Source organism: Ctenocephalides felis, unplaced genomic scaffold, assembly GCF_003426905.1.
Source record: "Ctenocephalides felis isolate EL2017-DRISC unplaced genomic scaffold, ASM342690v1 CF-g0.4_SCAFFOLD_01886, whole genome shotgun sequence".
Taxonomy (NCBI): Eukaryota; Metazoa; Arthropoda; class Insecta; order Siphonaptera; family Pulicidae; genus Ctenocephalides; species Ctenocephalides felis.
This window is the reverse complement of record NW_020538040.1, coordinates 101,353,754-101,379,662: the sequence shown is the minus strand read 5'-3', so window position 1 is coordinate 101,379,662 and position 25,909 is coordinate 101,353,754. Positions and strand designations below refer to the sequence as shown.

Sequence of the window (25,909 nt, the reverse complement as noted above, 5' to 3'; positions counted from 1 at the left end):
TACACCCTTTACGCTCCATACCTCCGAAACGGAGGCAATTTGCAGAAACGCCTCGCGATCGAGTACAAACCGAATGATTTTTGAAACATACAAATTGGTTATTCCATACTGTCGAAAATTACGAGGAAATTTGTTTGAACCATATGAAAAAAATACAAAATTAAAAATCTTGTTACGGAACCCAAAACAATTTACACAAAATGTGTACACAATATTAAAATCTCTATAAAATATCTGATAATTTGATGTACATGTGTTCAATAAACATTTTTGAGCGCCAAATGACATTTTTTAAAATATTTTTGTTGAGAGTCTATAACCGCTGGACTTGCCTTACCAAAAATTTTACCAGTTGCTCATTTTGTCAATAAAAGTCAAATGTTTTTTGAATTATTAAAATCGGATGCCCCGTTCTCTTAAAAACTGAGTTACCGTTTTTGGAACTTTTTGCCCTGTATCTTTGGAACGGCTAGACCTGCCTTCGCCAAATACTAATTAGCACGTCTCCTTATCAATATAAATCAAATGTTTTTTAAATTATTCAAATCGGTTATTCCATACTGTCGAAAATGTCGAGAACATTTGTTTGAACCATATACATGAAATTTAAAATTAAAAATTTTGGTACGGAACCCAAATAAGTTTACACAAAATGGGTACACATTATTAAAATCTTTATAAAATATCTGATAATTTGATGTACATATGTCCAATAAACATTTTTGACCGCCAAGTGGCATAACCGCTAGACCTGTCTTCCCAAAACTAGTTGTTCATTTTGTCAATACAAGTAAAATGTTTTTTGAATTATTAAAATCAGACGCTCCGTTCTCTTAAAAACTGAGTTACCGTTTTTGGCACTTTTTGCCCCGTTTCTTAGGAACGGCTAAACCTGCCTGTGTTCCCGAAATCGTCGATGAAAAATTGTATTCGCACACACACCTACACACACACATATACACAGACGTACACATACACATACATCCATTTTTTTTAAGCTATGCCAAAATATTCAGAAGCCTTTGAAACGTAAAGCATAAAAATTTTCATTTTTGCTTGCCCTAAGGGAAGTTAATTAATGTTCATAATATCTTCCCGTAGTGTAAGTTATAGTAATCGCAAAAAAATCTGAAATGAGAATTTTAATTTTGATGGAATTCTATCAAGTGAAGTTTATCGCGATCAAGTAAAATTTTTGAATTTTTAATAATAAATTGCAAACGCTAGTAAATAGTGCGTTAATTTCAATTTTGATTAATACATGTTGACTTTATTATTTTATATTTTAAGACTATTTTGACTTAAAAAAATTTACAATATTAATTTAAAGAATGATTTATAATATATAAAAGAAACTGTAATTTTAGTAAAACGCAGTCATGAAACATGTTAAAATAGAGAAAATTTTATTGCAAATTTACTAGAACTATGTTAAAATAGAGTGAACAGTTTTTCATGAATAAATTGAAAATTTTATGACATGAACTAATGTATGCCGCAACTCGTTATTTTATTCTAAAGTCTCGTAACAAAGTCGTAAAATTTTTATGATGACACAACTTGATATTACTCGGTTTACTGCTTGGAAATATGTAGAAATACGGATATAAAGCAGAATAGAGGAAATATATAATTTATTTTAGATTCAGAACTTGTTTTAGTTATTATAAAAAATATTAATTGATATAATAACTATATACATAACTGTAACAGTCAAAAATGAAAATATTATTAAAAATTATCCATATGTGTTAATTTTAAAATTATTATGATCTATCGCTGCACGGCATCGTAATAAAATATTTAAAAAATTCTAAATGTTTTCAAATAGATTATTATAAATTGGAGTTTATTAATTGGGCGACAACATTTATATATGTCTACATGAAAAATAAATAAACAAAACATAATCAACCGGAATTAAAATGAAGTACCTTATTACATATAAACTAAAGTACCTAATATTTATAAGAATTATCTGAACAGAATTGCACACCTATTAGTTGAAATTAAAATTAATATCAGATTTTTTTCTGGTAATGTATAAACTAAAGTTTTCCAAAAATTTTGTCCAAAAAATGAATGTTTTTTTTACCAAAAACTGATCGTTTCATCGAATCGGATGGAACTGTCATTAACAAAGCTAATCAGTACGTCTCCTCATCATTACGAATTGTATGTTTTATGAATCATTCAAATCGGATGCTTTTTTCTCTCGAAAACTCAATTTTTGACTATGGACCTATATTTGCCAAAAACTAACCAGCAGGTTTTTCTATCCATAGGAATCGAAAATTATGAAAAAAACCAACAGAGTATTAAGGTCATATTACATACAAAATTGTGTGCTCAAACTTTTGTGCTTTTCTCCACTACATGATAGTATCTGTAGTACTAGTAACAGATAGTTCTGTGATCAACAACATATCGTACGCGCAAAGTTTAAGTTAATAGATCAGTCTATCTTCTATCCACATTTATACAATTTAAACTTTGCTGAGCTAAATATATTCATCAATGTCGATTCAAATATTAAATCATAAATAATGATATTAATAATTGTAATCTAGGATGCCAACGGTCTTGTTCAACAACGACGTGAGGTACAATTCCATTTTTTTACAATCATTAAATTGATATTATGTCTATTTTGGAAATGTACTTTACTAACTTGAACTCCGGACCATGAGCTCTATCGTTATTGTAAGTTTCATTGCAAAGCTTTTTTTTCAATTAAGCATAGAAACCAGCCGGCTTTCATCGATTTGAACTCACAATCAGAATTCATCATTTAACTAGTGGGGCGCATGACATCGTGCCTTAAGGCAAATTGCTGGAACGTCTCGTATCAAAAATTATTATTTTTTTAAAAACGATTAAAATTTTTGAAATAATTTTACTTCGAAAAAAATACATTTTTGAGAAACTATAAATTTTTGAAAAAAAATGTTTTCTTTATTTTGACATATTTTGGAAATTTTGAACTTTTTTTCAAAGCAATTGTACTGCTTTGACTGCATAGAGACAAAACTTCAAAGCGCGTAAGCGCCGCGTCGCCGTTTAACGGATAAACATTGGTACGGAACCCATAGGAATGTAAACAAAATTTATACCTATTGTTAAAATCTCTATAAAATATCTGATAATTTGATGTGCATATGTCTAAGGATCATTTTTGACCGCCAAATGGCATTTTTTTTACCTTTTTTATTAGATCTCCAAAACCGCTAAACTTGCCTTCATGAAAATTTGATCCATTCTTCATCTTGTTAATACAAGTAAAATGTTTTTTGAATTATCAAAATCGGATGCTCCGTTCTCTTTAAAACTGAGATACCATTTTTGGCACTTTTTGCCCCGTATCTTCGGAACGGCTAGACCTGCCTTTGCCAAAAACTAATCAACACATCTCCTCATCAATACGAATCGAATGTTATTTGAATTATTCAAATCGGTTGATCGGTGTTCCCGAAATCGTCGACAAAAATTACAAGATATCAATAGTAAAACCTAATCCATTCATTGCAATAATTTGCAGTATAAAATAATCACTTATTTTGTAATGCATTCTGTCCATAAACAGTCTCTCAATTAATATTCCGTCTTTCTAAGACATTATATTCTTTGAACTTGATGCAACTCAACTTTTTTGTATAGTTAATAATTAAAATAATTGTTATAAATGAGTTTGCGCATCCCAAGATGGGTATGTGGGTTCTTGGGTATAATACCGAATAAAACTTTTCCCTATCTCTTGCCTCTTGTCTCTAGAAAAACCTTCGTTAGACATTACATTAAGGGAGGAGAATCTAGAATGCTATGATTTGCTGTTTTAATCATACCTTTCTTCTAATTAGCGCCATTCGCTCTTCTATTTTCCGAAGATCACAAGTCTATTCCACGGAGCCTTAGTTGTCAGCATCACTTTTACAAGAGTATCTGGGGTAACTTTTAAGCTTAATATCACTCCACATCGTTTAGTAGTGCGCTAAATTGCGGGCACACGAAACACACAAGCTCAGCATCTTCGATTTCGTCCAATACGGCAATTTTGTATATTAGTGTAATAGTTAACTAATCTGTGTTCAATTTGGCCAGACATTAATATTTGGGATGAGTTGCCATCAGTCTATGCTGTTCTGCAGATGTTCCATTCTCAACTTTTTTCGATTCAGTTGTTGATTTCTTCGTTGATAAATAGTTTGTCTTTCCTCTACTAAAACTATAAGAAGCGGAGTTCCTAAAATGACGCACATTGCTTCTTGTGAAATGCGCAAGCAACTCTTAAGGCACTCAGACGGCATATGACTTGCCAAATCGACGATTTGTGACTCTTGAGAGCATCAGCCCATATTGAAATACCTTATTTTAGCACCACGGTAACCACTGAAGATAGTAGTATTCTTTTTCTTTGTATAGGACCTTCAATATTAGGCCAATTACCTGACGCCTTAGCAGTAATATGTTTCACCTGCTGGTTGAAGTTTAGTCACGAATCAACATTACTCGTAGGTAACACTTGTAGGGTTTTGATGCGATCTCTAGATTTTTGGTCTGGTCAATATATGGTTAAACAAAAATATAATCAGAAGCCGTTTGCACCCAAAAGTAAATCAATAAAAAATAATTTAAAATTATTAAAACTTTTTCAAATAGTATCAACTAAATGTTCAACTACGTAACATCAGTAATATCCTAAGCTTCATCTAAGTAACAAGTACTAACTTCCAAACATATAACGTCATCTATCAATCTTTATTATCGCATCATTTTAGTTAAATATAACTAATTATATCTGATCCTATAAAATGTACTATTTTAATAGAGTTCGGCAGCAGAACAGGTTCTAATCAATCTATAAGTAATGGTATAGTCATTGTTTTAATGAGAAAACCGAAACATTTAAGTATCTGTAATCATCAGCCTACTGTCTGAATTAATGCGGAAATTTTTCGGTTTCGCGTTTTGCTACTTTTTGTATGGTATATTCCAGTTTTTGTTCAGATTTTTTGCATTTTCCTAGATACGTTTCTTGTTGTCAGTTTTGTTCGGGTTATTTTGTTTCATTATTTATAATATAATTTGTGGTAAATTAAAATTCAATATGATTATATAAATTTTTATAAAAGAATAAGTTTTATAATATTATTCGAATTAGAACACTTAATACAAATGTAATTTCCTGTTTATTCTAAAAGCTTGCTTGCTAATTTTTTCACTTAAACAAAGCTTGTGTGTTAAAATAAATATTAATAACATTAGATCTAGTTGTCATAAAATAGAACACGTGTTCCCAACACTTAAATCTTCTCTGACAAACCATGTGTTCTGGCACCGTCTTATAAATTCTCTTTGATTAATGAGTATTTCTCTACTAACAAATAGTGTATCTGCAAAGGAATTGTCTCTCATTTTGAAAATAGTTTTCATGTTTCGTGCATCTATATGATTGAAGAATGCCCTTCAGAGCTGCGAGTGCTATTGTACAGTGTTCGAAAACACATTTTAATGGTGCTTCATAAATATCGTTTTATTTTTATGTTTCCATACTAAATGGAATTAATCACTATAGTCGTTATTTTATTGTTCACATAAGAGCTGATACTTTCTGAAAACGATTTTTAATAACATCTTTTACTTTTTATCTTAACAATAAATGCACATTTGATGCATAGCATTCAAAGCAAAAGCTGGAAAGTTGAAAAACGGTTGAGATGTTTTTACGAAAACTTGGATGAAGAATTTTACGCTGTTTTGCCAACTTATATGCACCTTTATAAAGAAACGATTTGGCCGAACGTCGTTCAAAACAAATCAACTTGAGTCCTTTTTCAGTTACATGTTTTGGGTTTTAAGTTGTTGAAATCGGTTTAACCGTCTTCGAGAAAACGTCAACAAAAGTTGAAATTTTGAATCACTTCAAAAATCGCTGCCAGTTTAATCAAGCTTTAATGATTTTTTCAAATTAAACAACTATAATAGTTTAGTATGTTCTTTAAAACTTTATAACAGTTAATCGCGAAGAAACGACCTAGCCTATCTTTACCATAAACTAAACAGTACTATTTCCAACTTATGGATTTAAAACAAAATAAACAAATAAAAATAAAATTTTACACGTATCTGCTAATTATAAAAAGCAACGCATAAAATCAAATAATACAAGAAAACGGCGAGTATTACAACCGTCAGGTTGAAAAACAATAGCTATAAATACCAAAATGATTTATAATGAATTTTATTGTCAGAAATATATTTCATAACACAACATAATCATTTAAGCAAAGCTTATGAACAATATATAATAAATAAAGGGTAGAACTGCTCTAGGAAAGGTCCGTGAGCTGAGTTAAATTCTAACTCGATTCAGGCAAGAATAGTGTGAGTGATTTCCCATTGCCATTTCACTCTGCAGTGCCCGAGATGGACTTATTTTCAAATGGAAACATATTATTTATCTATATTTCCAAGTGAAAATGGTTATCGCTACTGTACGATATCATATTTTTAGAGCACAGGCTCGAACTTGCGTTAACAAGCTACACCATGATGGACCCATAAAAATAATATATGTATATCAGAACATAATTTTTTCAACAAGAAATCTTTGAGATATTTTTTGTTTTCTTGTTTTCAACTTTTCTTTTTCTTTCTCTTTCGTATTTGGTTTTAATTATATTAGATTTTTTTATCTGTTACCAAAAGGGAACAAGATTTACATATCACAATATATATATATGTCACATAATACAGAACTAATTGCTGGTAATTAACTACTAATATGCAACTTAGAGCAAAATAACTAACGAGTGATGTCTCTGTATAGAAGTAACTGTTTTTATTAAAAGAAATCGATCAAAAAAACAATTCAGTCTACACATCATGTTAGCGCACTAACTTAATGCAATACAACAATTCATGAAACCAACATTCACCTTCATCCAACATTCATCATTCTTTCCTTGATCCCTGTCTCAAACTTAGTATTGTTTATCTGTGATGACGACTGTCACTACCGTAACATGGCACAAGGGTACCCAGTATCCTCTACATAATTTTATCAAATATAATTTGCGGATCAATTTATTCAAATTTTTTAAGACTGAAAATTAAAACTAGTTGGAATTGGTATTTAGCCTTGAAGCAAGTTACATGAACTTCCCGAAATGTATAAATAATCGATTTAATCAATAAAAAATTAATTAATTTATGAATGATTAAAAATATTCCGAGTGGATTCATTACACATAATTGAAAACCAAAAAACACGGAGTATTTTCTAAAAGCAAATTTTCAAAAATCAGCAATTTTTATATTTCAACCATTTTCCGTTGGACTTTAATGGCTTAGTGTGTTCATTAAGACCAAGTACTCTATCCCTATACCAAGTAAATCATCAAATTTTAATTTTAACAAACGTCAAAAAATTACTCATTTTTTCAAATTTTGATGTATTTTTATAATTAAATTACTTGTCGTAAGTAGTGTTAGAAGTATCGAGACAAAGTATCGATACCGAGTACTGAAAAAAGAATCGAGGCAGAGTATCGATTCCAAAAAAGTATCGTGGCAAAAGTATCGATACTACTCAGTATCGAGTACTTTTCATCAAAATCAAACCTAAGTGCAGAAAGATTTAAAACTCACTACAGATCGAATTACAATATTATGATAAATTCTATTGCCTGTATTTGATGCTGTTAAATCAGCATCATTTTCAATATTTTGAGAAGTTTAAAACAATAATTTTTTGATATTAAAAAGAAAAATGCTCATTAATTAAAAAATAGTATCGTTTTGTGACGAAAGTATTCATTTATGAATTTAGTATCGGCTAATTTATATCACAAAGAAAAATACTCATTAATTAAAAAATAGTATTGTTTTGTGACAAAAATATTCATTTATGAATTTAGTATCGGCTAATTTATATCACAAAGAAAAATACTCATTAATTAAAAAAAAAGTATTGTTTTGTGACAAAAGTATTCATTTGTGAATTCAGTATCGGCTAATTTATATCACAAAGAAAAATACTCATTAATTAAAAAAAAAAGTATTGTTTTGTGACAAAAGTATTCATTTGTGAATTTAGTATCGGCTAATTTATATCACAAAGAAAAATACTCATTAATTAAAAAATAGTATTGTTTTGTGACAAAAGTATTCATTTATGAATTTAGTATCGGCTAATTTATATCACAAAGAAAAATACTCATTATTAAAAAAAAGCATTGTTTTGTGACGAAAGTATTCATTTATAATTATAATGTCGGCTAATTTATATCAAAAAGAATTTATTATTTTAGAAAAAACAAGTATCGGCTTTAAATATTAGAATCGGAATTATAATAATTTTAATGGAAATACTTAGCGATTATAAAGTAGTATTTATTTTAGAAAAAACAAGTATCGGCTTTAAATATTAAAATCGGAATTATAATAATTTTAATGGAAATACTTAGTGATTATGAAGTAGTATTTATTTTAGAAAAAAAGTATCGGCTTTAAAAATTAGAATCGGAAATCGAATGTCTTAATAAATTATTTAACCAAAGTTGGTTACGTGACAATTTCGCAGATAACAAGGTTTTTGCATATAACATACAAAATATATTATCGTTGATAAACATATGTTCTCGGAGGTAACAGAAATTATATTATCGACGTACGTAATCTTAAACTTTAATTCCTTTATTTATTGTTAATCATTGGCTTCGAACTAGGGGCATTCATAAACATTTTCTGTAACAAAAACCATATCGCACTCGACTTATCGCTTCTTTTGTTCGTTATCTATGAAGAGCGGTGCCGCCACGACAAAAAAGAATGAGTAGTGTTCATAAAATGCGGTCGAACTTTTGGTGGGGTCAAGAAATATAGCCGATACTTTTTGAGTAGAATCGGCGCAAAGTATCGATACCGCCAAAAGAATCGACCCAAAGTATCGATTCCAAAAGTACTCATTATCGAAATTAAAGTATCGATACTTACTCAGTATCGATACTATCGTTCTAACACTAGTCGTAAGGCGGTAATATTTCAGTAAGTTCTATAAGACCGTGATATATATTGCCAAAAAATTTCCATAAAAATCGGCTTGAATTTTTTTTTAACAGTTAATTACAAGAAACCGGCTCGGCAGATTTTTACCTAAAACTAATCAGTATCATTCCCAACTAATATCTTTCGAACAGTTTTTGATTTTTTTAAAATCGATTCGGTAGTTAGAGCTTAAATATGGGCGAATAGTTTAACACTTTTTTCAAATTACAAAGAAACGGTTTGGCAGATCGTCAAACTGACAAACGATAGTCCTCATTGAGATGCATCAACAGGCTTTTAAATTTCTGAAATCGGTTTAGGCGTTTATGAGAAAACGGCGATCAAACATCTAATTTTGCCAAATGCCAAAAAAACGATACTAATTTTTGCAAACTTTGAAGAATTTTTAAAATTAAACGACTTGTCGTAGGGCCGTAATATTTTAGTATGATCTGTAAGACTATGGTATCTACCGTCAAAAAAAATCATAAAAATCGTCGAATTTTTTTTTTTTAACTTTATTACAAGAAAACGGCCCGGCCGATCTTTACCAAAAACTAATCAGCACGATTCCCAACCAATATCTTTCGAACGGTTTTTGAATTTTTAAAATCGATTCAGAACTGCGGGCTAAGACGTAAACGAAAAATTTTTCACTTTTCTGCGATTTACAAGGAAACGGCTCGGCCGATCGAAACTGAGAAACGATAGTCCTCATCCAGATACTTCGAATGGCTTTTAAATTTTTGAAATCGGTCCAGCCGTTTGGGGAAAAACGTCGATTTACGGCAAAAAGTCTGTTCACACACACACCCATACTTTTTCCAAATTTGGTCTCATTCTTGAAACTTAGAGAAAACATAAAATTAGCGAGTCGGATTTTTTGATGAAAACATAAATTTCTCCTTCGAGAGGTTAAAAAATAATAATAATTTCAAATTAAAAAATATATAATATTATTTGTAATATCTATTGATAAAACAGTTCTTAATTGTAATGATTATATTTTTACAATTCATAATTTTATTTTAATATATTGGTTTAAAGTGGGCTGCTACATAATTTGATACTATAATTTATTATATTTCTAAACAACACGAGTCTTCTGAAAGTTGGCGTACATTTTCCATTAAGTTCACTTTTTCTTGAATATAATAACATTAGCGCTGTGCAATATGAAGTGCAGGGAGTCTATGTATATAATCCTTTGACAATAGACTTCTCTATTTTTATATAAAGTTGTGCTATCATGATTTCATCACTTAATGCATCGTACTCTTTGCTTGGATAAAATCATCGTAATAATATGTTCGGAACGCGTTCGCTTTGTCCCGCCTTTTACTTTAATTGCATCTGTGCCCTTCCAGTCTACGACATCTTCTATAAATATACCAAGCCTTTTATTTTTAGAGAAAAAACAGGTTTTTTCCAAGAACTAGGAAAATCAAGGTCTTGTCATATGAGTATGAGAGATTTACGACTTTGCTGTCGCATGTTATGTAGTTTTTGCACAAATAGAATTTGAGATTATATCAAAATAAATTGTGTTTGTTTGGAGAAGGTTGAAAATGCTAGCAATTGGAATTTTATAGTTTGTAATAGGTATTTATTGAGTTGTATATGCTGCAAATCTTACAAGATTAAGTGCTAATATCTATAAGCATATTATTGTTATTATTATTATTATTATTATCATCATTATTATTGTTATCATTTTTATTATTATTATTATTGAGTTTTACTCAATTCTCTCTCTTATTTATATCAATTAATTAATAAATCTTTCAAAGTTAATATAAAATTATTTTTCAACTAACACATTACACTGGGTTGGAGGTCATCTGTTTTCACTTGAAAATATAGATTATAATATGTCTCCAATTGAAACTAACCTTTGGCCGGCGGTTATGCGGGGCAAAAAATTGTAAAAATATCATTATTTAGTAATTAGCCTTCACTACTGTTTGTCCTTCAGTTCTAATTGCTGTTCAAATAACATAAAAATACTTTAACTCTTTACAACACGCAGTTTGAGCTACGGCTGGACCGATTTCAAAAATTTAAAAATTATACTATGTATCTCGATGAAGACTAGCGTTTATCAATTTTGCGTGATGATCAGCCAAGCCGTTTCTTTGTAAATACTAGAAAAGTGAAAAATTTTTCGTCCACGTTATAGCACGCAGTTCTGAATCGATTTTGAAAATTCTGAAAACCGTTTGAAAGATATTGGTTGGGAATAGTGCTGATGAGATTTTGGCAGAGCTCGGCCGGTTTTTTGTTTCCTTGTAATAAAGTGTTGAAACAAATTTTTCGACCACTTTTATTATTATATTTTGAGGGTAGAGATACCATAGTCTTCTAGATTATACTAAAATATTACGGCCCTACAACAACTCGTTTAGCTTTAAAAATTCGTCAAAGTTTGCAAAAATTAGTATTGTTTTTTTTGGCATTTGTCAAAATTCGACTTTTCATCGACGTTTACTCAAAAACGCCTGAACCGATTTCAGAAATTTAAAAACCATTTGGTGTATCTCAATGAAACTATTGTTTCTCAGTCTTGAGCAAGGATCGGCCGAGCCGTTTCTTTATAATTTGGAAAAAAGTGTTAAACTTTTCGTCCACATTTAACCTCAAACTACCAAACCGATTTCAAAAAATCAAAAACTGTTCGAAAGATATTAGTTGGAAATGATACTGATTAGTTTCAGGTAAAAATCTACCGAGCCGTTTTCTTGTAATTAACTGTTGCAAAAAAATTGAAGCCGATTTTTATGAAACTTTTGTTGATGATATATATCATCTTAAAAAATACTCCGAGTCAACGTGTTTGTTCGTATATTTAAATCAATCATAAATTAATTTATTTTTTAATGATTAACTCGATTATTTACATATTTCGGGAAGTTCATGTAACTTGCCTCAAGGCAAAATTCTAATACCAACTAGTTATTATTGTTTAATATAGGTATATCAAAACTCTCACATATTCTTCATTGCATATTCCCTTTTTGCTACTATTTTTCGAAATATTTACGCTTTTTTATTATGTCTCCCTCCAAAAAAAACGGTTACTGAATTGACAATATCTATCTCGAAAACTATGAGGCAAAAATTTCTAAAACATTGTCACTAACCGTAAATATAAAAGTAATATTTGTATCAGAAGCGGGCACTGTATGAAAACGTGAAAAAAAAGAATCAATTCAGCGACAGAAAAAGCAACTGCCGTCCAATATTTTTTACAACCTAGAGCTTTGGGAAATCCTTTCACGGGCTTTTGCGTTTCGCAATCTTTAATAGTTTCTTCGGGTGCATTGGGTAACATAAACGCAATATATTGGCCTATAAAAGCTATCTCGCCTTGAAATTCAATTTGTAACGCACGTTCTGTCTATTGTTTGTGAATGGCAACAGGAAAGCAAACAATGTTTTTGAAATTGATACTTTATTTTTACATAAATCATCTTGCATTTGATTGCTAATATATCTTGAATGTTTCACACGTTCCTAAGAAAAAATGATTGAGATTGAAATGATAAAATCTAGTTAATTTGGCATAAGATGATGGTATTATTGCTTACAATACTTGAAAGCTATGATTATGATCAAATCAAATCAGAATTTTTATTTATTAATTTTATTTTTCATATTCAGCACATTCCTCTGCAAATCTGTATTAGCAAACCCTCCAGATTTTGTCCTTTGTAACAGTAAGTTTCAAATTCATAATTTACTTAATCAATCATAAATGTTTAGTGCTGGTTGGATAAAAAATTGAGCTTGTAAATTTCTTAAACTAACATATATTAATTAATCAAATATATCAAAAGCCAATAAATAAATAAAAAATCTCTAGCTGATGGTATCATAAATAAAACCATCGTTTAAATCGTTTTAATCACATAAACAAACTATTTTTATGTGGCTACTGCCTTAAGGCAAGTTTCATGAACTTCCCGACAAGTTTGAATGATAGACTTAATCAATAAGAAATCAATATATTAATTTATGGGTGATTTATAAGCTTGTTGTAGAGCGAGAAACTATTGCAGATTTTTCTTAGTGAGAAGCTATTGCAGATTATTTAATTTTGTATAAATTTTACACAACGAGCATGTGCCTAATAATCTACGAATTATTTTCTAAAAACGCGTCAAGTTAATTCAAATTTTAATAAATTTTTATAATTGAATTACTTTTCGTAGGCCTATGATATTTTAGTGTGTAATTAGTACTATTGAAGTACTCTTTTGCTATATATATATATATATATATATATATACATATATATAGGGGAACAAGTGGATTATTACAGGGGTAACCAGTAACAGTCATTTTTAAATAGGATCTTAAGCGATATTAAAATAATGTTTCAACTCGTTGAGTGTATCATTTGTAATTTGTAGACAAATGTAAGATGTATTACAAGAAAAATGTGTTAAACAAATATACATTAGAAAAAAATGCAAAAATAAATCAAAAATAATTTATTAAAGGTATTATTGTTTTTTTTTTGTTATTACATGCTCTTACATAAGTAGACCCTAACACGAGGTAAGATACTTTTCTCGAAAATGATTGATATTGAAATAAAGAAATATCTATCTTTATTTCATAAAAATATAATTAGTGAGTCACAAGATATGATTTCAAAAAAAAACTGTTATAACAAGCACCTAGCTATAAGCTATCGCATATAATATGTAATATATATAATATGCTTGGCTGCTCTACGTATGGGAATAGTTCATAATACTTTAGTTAATTTAGTTTGAATCAAAATTTACATCTTTTTTCAAAAAGTTTATATTTCTAGCATTTTAGAAATTTCAATGTGCTAATTTTATATGTTCCCACCTTCAATTTGTCCCAGATATTTGAAAAAAAAATTATGCACATGTGCATGTGTGTGTCTATAAGAGCCAAAATTTGACATTTTTTCGATGTTTTCAAAAGAACGGCCGTACTGATTTCAAAATAATGTCATTCGATGAAAATCAATAAATATATATATATATATATATATATATATATATATATATCAATAAATCTAAATATAAATTAATCAGTAAATCTCTGCCCAGTTTTTCTTGATAATTATCAGATAAGTGCATAATTTTTTGTAAACTTTTTGGCAAAAATCCTAAATCAATGTTGTAAATTCAAAACCTTGCAAATTTTCGGCAAAGATCTGTCTGGTCTGATCTCAAATAATTTGTTAATTTTTGTTTTGATGATTCTCATAAACCTCGTTAAATACTAAGTGCCTACAAAAAATAGTTTATAATTAAAATGCATTAAAATTTGCTAAGTTTAAAAATAAAACATTAAATTTCATCGTAACAGTTGCTAAATCTCAATTCTTATTAATTATAAGTCGATTATGTACACACAATTCGGAAGTTCACAAATTGCCTTAAGGCAAAATGCCACTAACACATAATTTTCGTTTATCGGGAGTATTAGGCAAATGCTTGAAGGTAAAATTCCAGTTAATTAAGCAGTGCCGACATGTATTAAGTTATTGAATAAATTACAGAAGCGTGTTATATAAAGAGGTAAAATTTATAATTTTGTATAAATAGGAAAGCAATATATTCTTCTACAATAATTTGCAACTTTTGTTTTAATATATAATATCTTATATATATAAAATTTCGGTGTAACAAAGTTTGTTGCCGTACTCCTTCAAAACAGCTTTACTTATTTTTACCAAATTATATATTTGTATTCAGTAGGTCTAAGAATCGGCTATTATCTATTTTTCATACCCCTAAGTGATAAAGAATGTTCACGCCTATATATATTTTTAATATTTGAACGATTTTTTTTGTTTTTATTTTTTTATGATGTAGCATTTAAATTCATACGACCAAAAATTTTTACTTTTTGATCAACAACCCCTATTTTTATAGCTATTTTAGTAATTCGCTATAAAGATTCGCTAATTTTGTTTTTTTTTTTCAACTGTTAATTACAAGAAAACGGCTCGGTAGATTTTCACCTAAAACTAATCAGTATCATTCCCAACTAATATTTTTCAAACAGTTTTTGATTTTTCAAAATCGATTCGGTAGCATGAGCTTAAATGTGGACGAAAAGTTTAACGCTTTTTTTCAAATTACCAAGAAACGGCTCGGCAGATTGACTCACAACGCTAAGTCCTCATCGAGATACATAGAATGGCTTTTAAATTTTTGAAATCGGTCCAGCCGTTTTGGAGAAAACGTCGATTTACGGCAAAAAATCTGTTCACACGCACATAAATACTTTTTCCAAATTTGGTCGGATTTTTTGATAAAAACATAAACTTCTCCTTCGGGAAGTTAATAAATCAAATTTTTAATTTTCTATAATTATTTTATTCTATAATTCTATAACTACATAGAACTTGTTAACTTCCCGTAGGGCAAGTTATAGTAATCGCAAAAAAATCGAAAATGAAAATTTTTGCATTTTTCGACGTTTCAAAGGTTTCTGAATATTTTGGCATACCTTATAGAAAAAATGGATGTATGTGTGTGTGTGTGTGTATGTATGTGCGGATACAAATTTTTGTCGACGATTTTGGGAACGATCAACCGATTTGAATAATTCAAAAAACATTCGATTCGTATTGATAAGGAGACGTGCTGATTAGTTTTTGGCAAAGGCAGGTCTAGCCGTTTCGAAGATACGGGGCAAAAAGTGCCAAAAGCGGTAACTCAGTTTTTAAGAGAACGGAGCGTCCGATTTTAATAATTCAAAAAACATTTTACTTGTATTGACAAGGTGAAGAACCGATCAATTTTCATAATGGCAGGTCTAGCGGTTTCGGAGATCTAATAAAAAAAGTAAAAAACAATGTCATTTGGCGGTCAAAAATGATCATTAGACATATGCACATCAAATTATCAGATATTTTATAGAGATTTTAACAATAAGTATAAATTTGGTTTACATTCCAATGGGTGCCGTACCAATGTTTACGCGTTAGACGGCGACGCGGCGCTTACGCGCTTTGATATTTCGTCTTTATGCAGTTAAAGCAGTACGATTGCTTTGAAAAAAAGTTTAGATCTTCCAAAATATGTCAAAATAAAGAAAAAAAATTTTTTCAATATTTTTTTTTCAAAAAAAAGTATTTTTTGGTCAAATTTATAGCTTCTCAAAAATCTAATTTTTCCGAAGTAAAATTTCTTCAAAAATGTTAATCGTTTTTAAAAAAATAATAAGTTTTGGTACGGGAAGTTCCAGCAATTTGCCTTAAGGCACGATGCCATGCGCCTCACTAGTTTTACTTTGAAACGCTATTTATTTTTATCAAGGGTTGTACTCCCTTTTTTTTCAATGTCGGAATCATTTTTATTAAATTTTAATTTTTATAATACGGAATATTGAATATTTATATGGCGAAACATTAATTTTTTTTTAATCTGTTTTTCATCCCCTGGTAATATTAGTTATATTTTTGGCTTTGCGTTTAATAATGAAAACACTGCAATTACTTTATTATTAATCCTCCATTATTTGCATTCGATAAAATCCAAAAATGCTTCGTATAGAGATGATTACTGCAATATTGGAAATTGACTAATAAAAATAGCATGTAAATTGAACGATAAAACAAATGCAAATTGATATTTTTATTGGTTTCAATAATGTTAAAATATATCAGTATAAATTATAAATAGAAGGAAATTGCATATTGTGAATGGAAAATATTTTGAAATAACTTTATTTTTAAAAACTATCGAAGAAATGCGTTAATTACTAACTACACATTGAAACCGAATCCAAACTACTTTATAAATGGTTTTGAATTTTTAATACGTATTATCGTATTATAATAAAATTTTGTGTGAGATTTTACGAGTGCAAAAATATTTAAGAAAAATTTTCAATTTCTCAAGTTAAAGTAAAACATATAAAAAAGAAGAATCTTGTCAAGCAAACTTCTCAATCATCAATCTTGAATGGTATTTAATTAAACTTCACAACACCGTCTCAGACACTCAATTCAGTGAAATCGTTATTGATAGTTTCGATAATAAAATCATGCTAAAGTGTTTATGCAAAGTTCCGCATCGAAGTTTCAATAAGTTAATCCAATAAATCGATTTCAGGGTTCTGAACAGTATCTCATTTAATCTAATTAATTCGTCTAATTATAATGATCTTGTTTAATCGGGCTATCGACTCTCAAACGCCGCGATTTAATTATTATTCAGTCAGACGATTTCCTTACACCTCGCAATCATAAATCACAGAGGCGGATTGTAATCAATCAGGAAATGATGAAGTAGTACCAGGTGTACGAAGATAGTGATTGTTGACATTTTCAATGGGACTCTACTTCCCGTAGAGTAAGTTATAGTAATTGCAAAAAAATCCAAAATGAAAATTTCTATATATCTTTACGTTTCAAAACCTTTTAGATATTTTGAAATACATACCTTAGAAAAATCGAATCGAACCGATTTGAATAATTTAAAATACATTCGATTCGTATTAAAAAGGAGATGTGCTGTTTATTTTAAAAAAGACGTATTCTTTAAGAAAAAATTACAAAAAAATTAAAATAAATGAAAAAAAATCTATATAAATTATCAAAATAAAATAAATTTGTTAAATTTGTTTGTAGAATACGCTTGTCGCCTAATTTAAAAGGCACTTATAAGTTTACAGTATGTGTTTATAATAAATAATCTATTTGAAATCATTCAAAACAATTATTTATTATTTTCATTTATCGAATGTTTAATTACGACACTAGAAGTTCCATCAATTTGCCTTAAGGCTTGATACCTTGCGGCCCACTAGTTTTCATATTGTTATAAAATACATTCATATTTTAATAGAAAGTCGGGTAGGGGGGGGGGCACAAATGTCTAATTTGACTTATAATAATCTTACTGAATAAACCAAATAAACTACATCACAATGCATAACACGTGTCAAACAAACAATTCTAGAAAAGTGTTTAGTAAAATTCCCAATTAATTTCTAATTATAGAAATAAGTTTTTTAGTTATTTTTCTCAAATTCATCTGTCGGATAAAAAGGAACAGCCTGTGGGTAAACATATCAAATGTATTATTGTTAATTTCAAGCATGTTTAACGAAATAGTAACTAAATTATTTTTTCAATAAAAACACTAACACATTTTTAAAAAAACACACAATATATAACCTTGATCTGATATTTTGTAAAAAATATTTATCCGCAGAGTTAAAATAACTAATTATTAACTTCCCGTAGGGTAAGTTATAGTAATCGCAAAAAAATCGAAAATAAAAATTTTTATATATCTTTACGTTTCTGAATATTTTGGCATTCCTTAGAAAATTGGATGTATGTGCATGTGTGTGTGTATGTTTGTGTGTGTGCGTGTGTGTGTTTGTGTGCGGATACAAATTTTTGTCGACGATTTCGGAAACACAGATCAACCGATTTAAATTATTCAAAAAACATTCGGTTTGTACTGACAAGGAGACGTGCTGATTAGTTTTTGGCGTAGGCAGGTCTAGCCGTTCCGAAGATACAGGACAAAAAGTGCCAAAAACGGCAATACAGTTTTTAAAAGAACGGAGCGTCCGATTTTAAAAATTCAAAAATCATTTTACTTTTATTGACAAAATGAATGACTGATTAAATTTTTGGGAAAGCAGGTCTAACGGTTATAGACTCTCAATAAAAATAAGTTAAAAAAAATGCCGTTTGGCGGTCAAAAATGTTCATTGGACATATGTACATCAAATTATCAGATATTTTATAGAGATTTTAATAATGTGTACACATTTTGTGCCAATTTTTTGGGTTCCGTACCAAAATTTTTAATTTTGAATTTTATATATGGTTCAAACAAATGTCCTCGACATTTTCTACTGTATGAAATAATCGATTTGCATTATTGAACAAACATTCGGTACTCGATCGCGAGGCATTTTTGCAAAAAGCACATACTGCTGTTCTGCAGGTATGGAGTGCAAAGGGTGTAAAAATGGTCATGCAGTTTTTGAGAAAACGGATCATTCGATTAGAATAATTAGAGAAACCATTTGCTTGTGTAGACGGTGTGTAAAATGGTTTCACAAAAATTTCGTTGTTTTGAAAATTTTCAAAAAAAAATTTAAATTTTCAGAAAACTCAAATTTTTGAAATTTTTTATCATTTTGAAAAAAAATCTAAAATTCGCCCCACTATTTAAATTTATTTATTATCTTATTGCATTTTTAACTTAATTATCTTTTTTATTTCCTATTTTCTTATTATTCATATCTTAGCTATTTATAAAGGCTTAGTTGGTTCTTTTTACCTTACTTACGTATATACTGTTATAGAGGTTATGTAACAAACAGGATAAATCTAACTCAAAAATAAAAACACATCTTATAAAATAATATCGTGTACTTAAAAATTATATTGAAGTTTCGTAAACTAAACTACAGTGCTCACAACCAAAAAAACTACGAAAAAAATACTTTTGTTATGGATTTTCTAACATTGCCGTTCATTGTGCGATAGCAACGTCGTAAGGGCAACATCTATTGCCCACTACTTTCAAATATTATTAAAAAAAATCTAATTTTGCTTATATTTGGGATAACGGTGGTAGTATTTTTTACTCGCCAACCTTTACACGTTTTCCCCAATATCTGACTAATAAATTATGTTTACGAAATGTTAAAATTGTTATTGAAATATTGGAAATGATGGGATTGATATTATTATTTATTATTTTTATTATATAGTGAAATAGTAGTGTCTCATGGCATTGTCCCTGAGATATCTTCATCTTACTTGAATGTGTAATGTTTCTACAATAACCGGTACTTCTGCTGATGATTTTTCTATTCTCATAATTAATAACAGGTAAAGTTGATAAAGAGTCCGACAATAATTTAAATACTCGAGTCGGTTGTTCAAACATTCAAATGTTTGATGTAATTAATATGTTTAAAATTAAATATTTAAGTTTTCTATGCGAAGTCAAATTATTTTCATATTCCATTTCTATCAAACTTGTGAAATGGTAAGAACTATTTGTTGAGTTCATTGAATTGACGGTGGTAAGGTTTAAATTAACTTCAATAAACTACACAGCTCTGTTGTTAAATACTTACTTTGTACATACGTAGTTGCATAAGCTTTGCTATTTATAATTTTACAAGCTGAATCCCTCTAAATAGATTTCCTAGAATCATCTAAATGCTCTGTTAAGCTTTTGTTCTATATTATGGAATATCATATGAGCCGAACAAGAAATCGATCCTTTCCTTTATGCACTAATTGCACATAGTTTCGTAACTAACAAATAATTACGACGGTGAACTAGCTCGGTTATTAAGATAAACGGTGGAATAAGTAATCGCTTTGGGCATGTTTCCGGAAAATGGTCGGTACAATATGGTCGTTTCAAAGAACAAACTTACGCTCGCGTCAGATATTCTTACAGTTTTTACAGTTCCCTACGCTGAATTTATTATTGTGTTGTCTTTAGACGACTTCGCGCTTGAAGGGCCTCGCAAAGTTTTTAACACTAAACCTACCATCAGTTGATGTATACAATATATACCTACAATTAAAATTAAATTTATTTTATTATTTAATTCAGATAATGATTGATTTATTGTTTTATGTACATAATTTTTTCTTGCATAGTTTTATTGTCAATCAAAATAAAATACATTTTTTAAGACAATATGATGTCTTTAAAATAAATTTTAAAAAAAATCGTGAAGTTCCATCAAATTATTTTTTTTTTAATTTCTAAAAGAAATTATACATAATATAATTTATTCGGCGGCTTCACAATGTTTACGAATTATTTAACTTCCCGTAGGGTAAGTTATAGTAATCGCAAAAAAATCGAAAATTAAAATTTTTATATATTTGTACGTTTCAAAGGTTTCTGAATATTTGGGCATACCTTAAAAAAAATGGATGTGTGTGTGTGTTTGTGTGTGTGTGTGTGTGCACGTGTGTGTATGTGTGTGCGGATACAAATTTTCGTCGACGATTTCGGGAACACCGATCAACCGATTTGGATAATTCAAAAAACATTCGATTCGTATTGATAAGGAGACATGCTGATTAGTTTTTGGCAAAGGCAGGTCTAGCCGTTCCGAAAATACGGGGCAAAAAGTGCCAAAAATGGTAACTCAGTTTTTAAGAGAACGGAGCGTCCCATTTTAATAATTCAAAAAACATTTTACTTGTATTAACAAGATGAAAAATTGATCAAATTTTTATGAAGGCAGGTTTGGCGGTTTCGGAAATCTAATGAAAAAAGTAAAAAAAAATACCATTTGGCAGTCAAAAATGATCATTAGACATATGCACATCAAATTATCAGATATTTTATAGAGATTTTAACAATAAGTATAAATTTTGTTTACATTCCTATCCTATGGGTTCCATACCAATGTTTATCCGTTAGACGGCGACGCGGCGCTTACGCGCTTTGACGTTTCATCTCTATGCAGTCAAAGCAGTGCGATTGCTTTGAGAAAAGTTTAAAATTTCCAAAATATGTCAAAATAAAGAAAACATTTTTTTTTAAAAAAAATTATTTTTTTCAAAAAAAAGTAATTTTTTGTCGAATTTATAGTTTCTCAAAAATCTAATTTTTTCAAAGTAATTTTTTTTCAAAAATGTTAATCGTTTTTAAAAAAATAATAATTTTTGGTACGGGAAGTTCCAGCAATTTGCCTTAAGGCACGATGCCATGCGCCCCACTAGTTTTAGTCTGAAATGTACATTTCACGCAAATATATTTGTTGCTTTTGATCCACGCAAAGGCGAACTTATGGGCAGTGTTGATCAAAACTAGGAGGTTTTGAATATGCATCGCCAAGTTAAAAAAAAAGGTAAAAAAGAACAAAAATTTGTGTCTAAAAATGCTTTTATTTGTCATCCTTCTATACACAATGTACGCATACATCCAGCTAGGTTCAAAATGTTGGAATATAGCTAAAATTGCTACCTACCTACTATCTGGTCCACCACATTTACTAAACAATGTACTAATACAAAATCTAATAGATTTCGGAACACATTTTCTGCGCTTTCCTATTTGTATTGGATAATGTTTGAAGCTTGGGACAAACATTTTTAATACATCGTCAGAGTAATGAAATTTGATTTATATAAATTGCCTCAAAATCTATTGATAAATTTATCAATAACAAACTGTTGAATTGAAGAATTGAACAATCTCTCTTCTTGTCATTTCCCAAATACGAAAACTCATTCATAGTATATTTACTGTTGACTTCACATACCAACCAGAACTTTATTAACTTTCCGTAGGGTAGTTATAGTAATGGGCCGAAAATCAAAAATGAAAATTTTTGCTTATCTTCACGTTTTGAAGGTTTCTGAACATTTTAGCATACCTCAGAAAAAATGGATGTTTGTGTGTGTGTATGTGTGTTTTGTATGTCCGTATTTTTTTGTTCACGTTTCCTGGCGCACTGATCAACCGATTTGAATGGTTCAAATAACATTCGATTTCCATTGATAGGGAGATGTGCTGGTTAGTTTTTGGTAAAGGCAGATCCAGCGGTTTCGAAGATACGGAGCAAAGAGTGCAGAAAATACAAATCGAGTTTTTGAGAGAACGGAGTATTCAATTTGAATGATTTAAAAAACATTCAATTTGTAATGCTTGGGAGAAGAGGTGCTTAGTTTTTGGTAAAGACAGGTCAAGCCATTTCGAAGATACAGAGCTAAATGTGCAAAAAATGACAGTTTTTGAGACAACTAAGCGTCCGGTTTGAATGGTTCATAAAACTTTCGGCTTGTTTCAACACAATTGCTTATGGAAAAAAAATTGTTCAATTTTAAAATTGGTTGTGACATGTGGTTGTGGGTCTTATCCTTTTTGAGTGAAGATTAAACAGATAAAAAAAATCTAACTTGAATAAGAGAAAGAAAAAACGAAGGTTTCTTGTTAACTTTGTTTAAAAAATATGTTTTGTTATATATATTGTTATATTGTATTCACAACCATTGCTTAATTGATTATGTTGTGTAGTGTTACATATTTCTGACAATAAAAGTAGTTACAAATCATTTTGGTGTGTATATCCATTTTTTTTAACCAATTTTTATGTCTGTCACAGCAGTCTTGGGGGTATGGCAGGTCGTGTGATTTGATTTTATGATTTATTCATTGTATTTAAGTAGAGTATTTCAGTATTTTTACTTAGACAAATGTTTAAATAACCATTTAATTTTCTCACAGCTAACTGATCAATTAACAAAATTACGGATCAAAAACCATATAAATTTATTTATTTACATTGCTTCCATTTCAGTTTTTTTCGAATTTATTATGCAAAGAGCACACATTATTATGAAAAACTAACTGCTAACATTGAATACACTTTATTAAGTTCTCTCCAATTTTTTCGTAACGTAATGTGTTCTTTATCAGGTTTTAAGCCAGTCTTTTATACAAATATATTATAAGCATATAATCTCAGTTTACCTTAGTATCAATATAATGATCCGCGTTTCACTAAAGAATTTTGCCGAATACAGCATTATATTCATGTCTGGAAAATTTGTATTTCATATAACTCACACATTCCTTTGTGAATTTCAAAATATATTTTAATAAAACGCACAGGTAGAACACAATGCTTACATTGAGTTTTCCCATAATAATTCAAATTCCTTTATATTGGCTTACAAAAAGATGAATGGATCAAATTATACTCTATAATCCTTTATGAATGTCGTCTAAATATACAAACCTCGTTTTCCGTACGATCAATGAATCACAATTGCGTAAATATGAATACAAAACGAATATCGTCTGCAGTCCGATCAGGAAAATGAGGCATTGTCGAGTCGTATTTAACAAAGGAGGTTCCTGTAACTCCGCGTTATCGGGTTCAGTACAACACAAAGCATGTCGCTTCAATGCCATTTTGCCTTTGTCTGATCGTGTTTTCTCCAGAAACGACGTCAACGAGAATCCGATAAGTTGCCGACGTCCTCGGTTTAATCTTGCTATGTGCACGACACCGGACTTATTAATTCCTCACCGCGTTTTTTGTCTGATCTTCATACGTGGAATGAGGACAGTTTCATACCACCCTAATTTTTCCACTGGTCGAACTTCCAGAAGAACAAGAAAGGTATATGTAATGTCTCATTAGGAGGCGCATCATGTATAGCTTAAAAAATAACATATATTTGACTTTTATATATTTATATATCTTCTATATATATAAAAATAAGTCGGGTTTTCCTTCCTGACGAAATAACTCCAGAACGCACGAACCGATTTCGACAATTTTGCATTCGTTGGAAAGGTCTCGGGCTGTGCAAGGTTCATAGCTAAGAAAATTAGTGTTGCTGGCGATTTGATGACATACCAATAATTGTGACTGGTCTTCCGTTTGACTTCAAATGATTGCAATTTCCAGTTCGCCTTGCGTTCGCAATGACAATTAACAAGTCGCAAGACCAATAGGTTAGTGTTTGCGGGATAAATTTCAAATAGATTATTTAGAAAATCATTGTTTTTCACATGGGCAGTTATACGTTGCCTGTTCACGAGTTGGAAAACCATCCGCTTTGTTTGTGTTAATGTCAGACCAAGAAACAAAATATATGGATTACCAAAGAGCACTTCAATGAAACGGATAATTTGCGGATTCCCTTTCATTTACTTAGAGAAGTTCAACTAAAAAACACTTTATTTTTGTGATCTAAATAAATTCATTACTGTTGTATAATAAAATCAAATTTTTTCTTTTCAATTATAAAAAAAACAAAAAATTTCTTCATATTTCTCACGAAACCATTTGGTGGCGAAACGGAGTTCGTCGGGTTTGCTAGTATTTTATATATTTATATATGAACGACTTGCGAAAGAGATTGATAAATGTTATGTCTGGAGCATCTGGAAACTGGATCGGACCCATTCTGCAAAGTGCCTCCTACACGACGTCGTTGAAGGGAAAACAGAAGGACTGAAACGATTGGAATAAAGAAGTATGCATATGGTTGATGACTTACGCGAAAACGGGAAATACAGAGAACTGAAAGCCAAAGCACGGGACAGGACGCTTAGAAGAACAAGTTTGGAAAATAAAATTCATAAAAACGAATATAATGGTATAATGATCATTAATTAATGGTAATAAAACGGTAATAGGAATAATAAACAAGGGAGGAGAAGAAAATCATTGTTTTTGTGGTGTTCTCATTGTTAACGCCTTACTCAAGCCTGGTCTAATTATATCTTTTATTATCTTCATACAGGATAGCAATAATAAATCTTTATCCTTTATTATATAATTCAAAGCTATTAAATAATCCCTCTCATTGTCATGCATCCTATCCCTAAGTCTGTCATCATACCATTAATCCAAGTTCCTAAGAGATTCAAACACCTATTTCCAATCGAGTTGTACGTACTTTGGAATCACCGGTTAATACCTGATTGGTCAAAATTGTAATGCGATGTCACTTGAACCCACAAAAACGAACCAATCAGAAAAATCATATAAAATTGTAAAATCTTATAATTTAGTATTAACTTAAATATCATCTAGCTAACATCAGTCTTAAATCAACATTCAAAGCAGTAACACCTAACATATCATCTATGAGTCTTAAATCAACATTCAAAGCAATAACATCTAACATTCATCTATAAGTTTTAATATTTTATTAAAATATACAATAATTAATTATTTATTATTATGTTTTAATCGGTCTAATATAGTCATTATCTAAATATATCTGGTCCTTCGACAATATAAATAAAGTGCAAATAGAGTTCGGCAGCATCTTGGTGGATCACGAACTTCTTACACACTTTTAATCTATCTTGTCACAACATACTTTTGATCC

At 29.8% G+C, this 25,909-nt stretch overlaps 1 protein-coding gene across 1 annotated transcript in view; it reads left to right on the top strand.

The window, feature by feature from the left end:
- Nucleotides 1-25,909, top strand: part of LOC113375603 (probable G-protein coupled receptor 27) — a 521,019-nt gene that overhangs the window by 458,739 nt on the left and 36,371 nt on the right. The window lies entirely within an intron of this gene.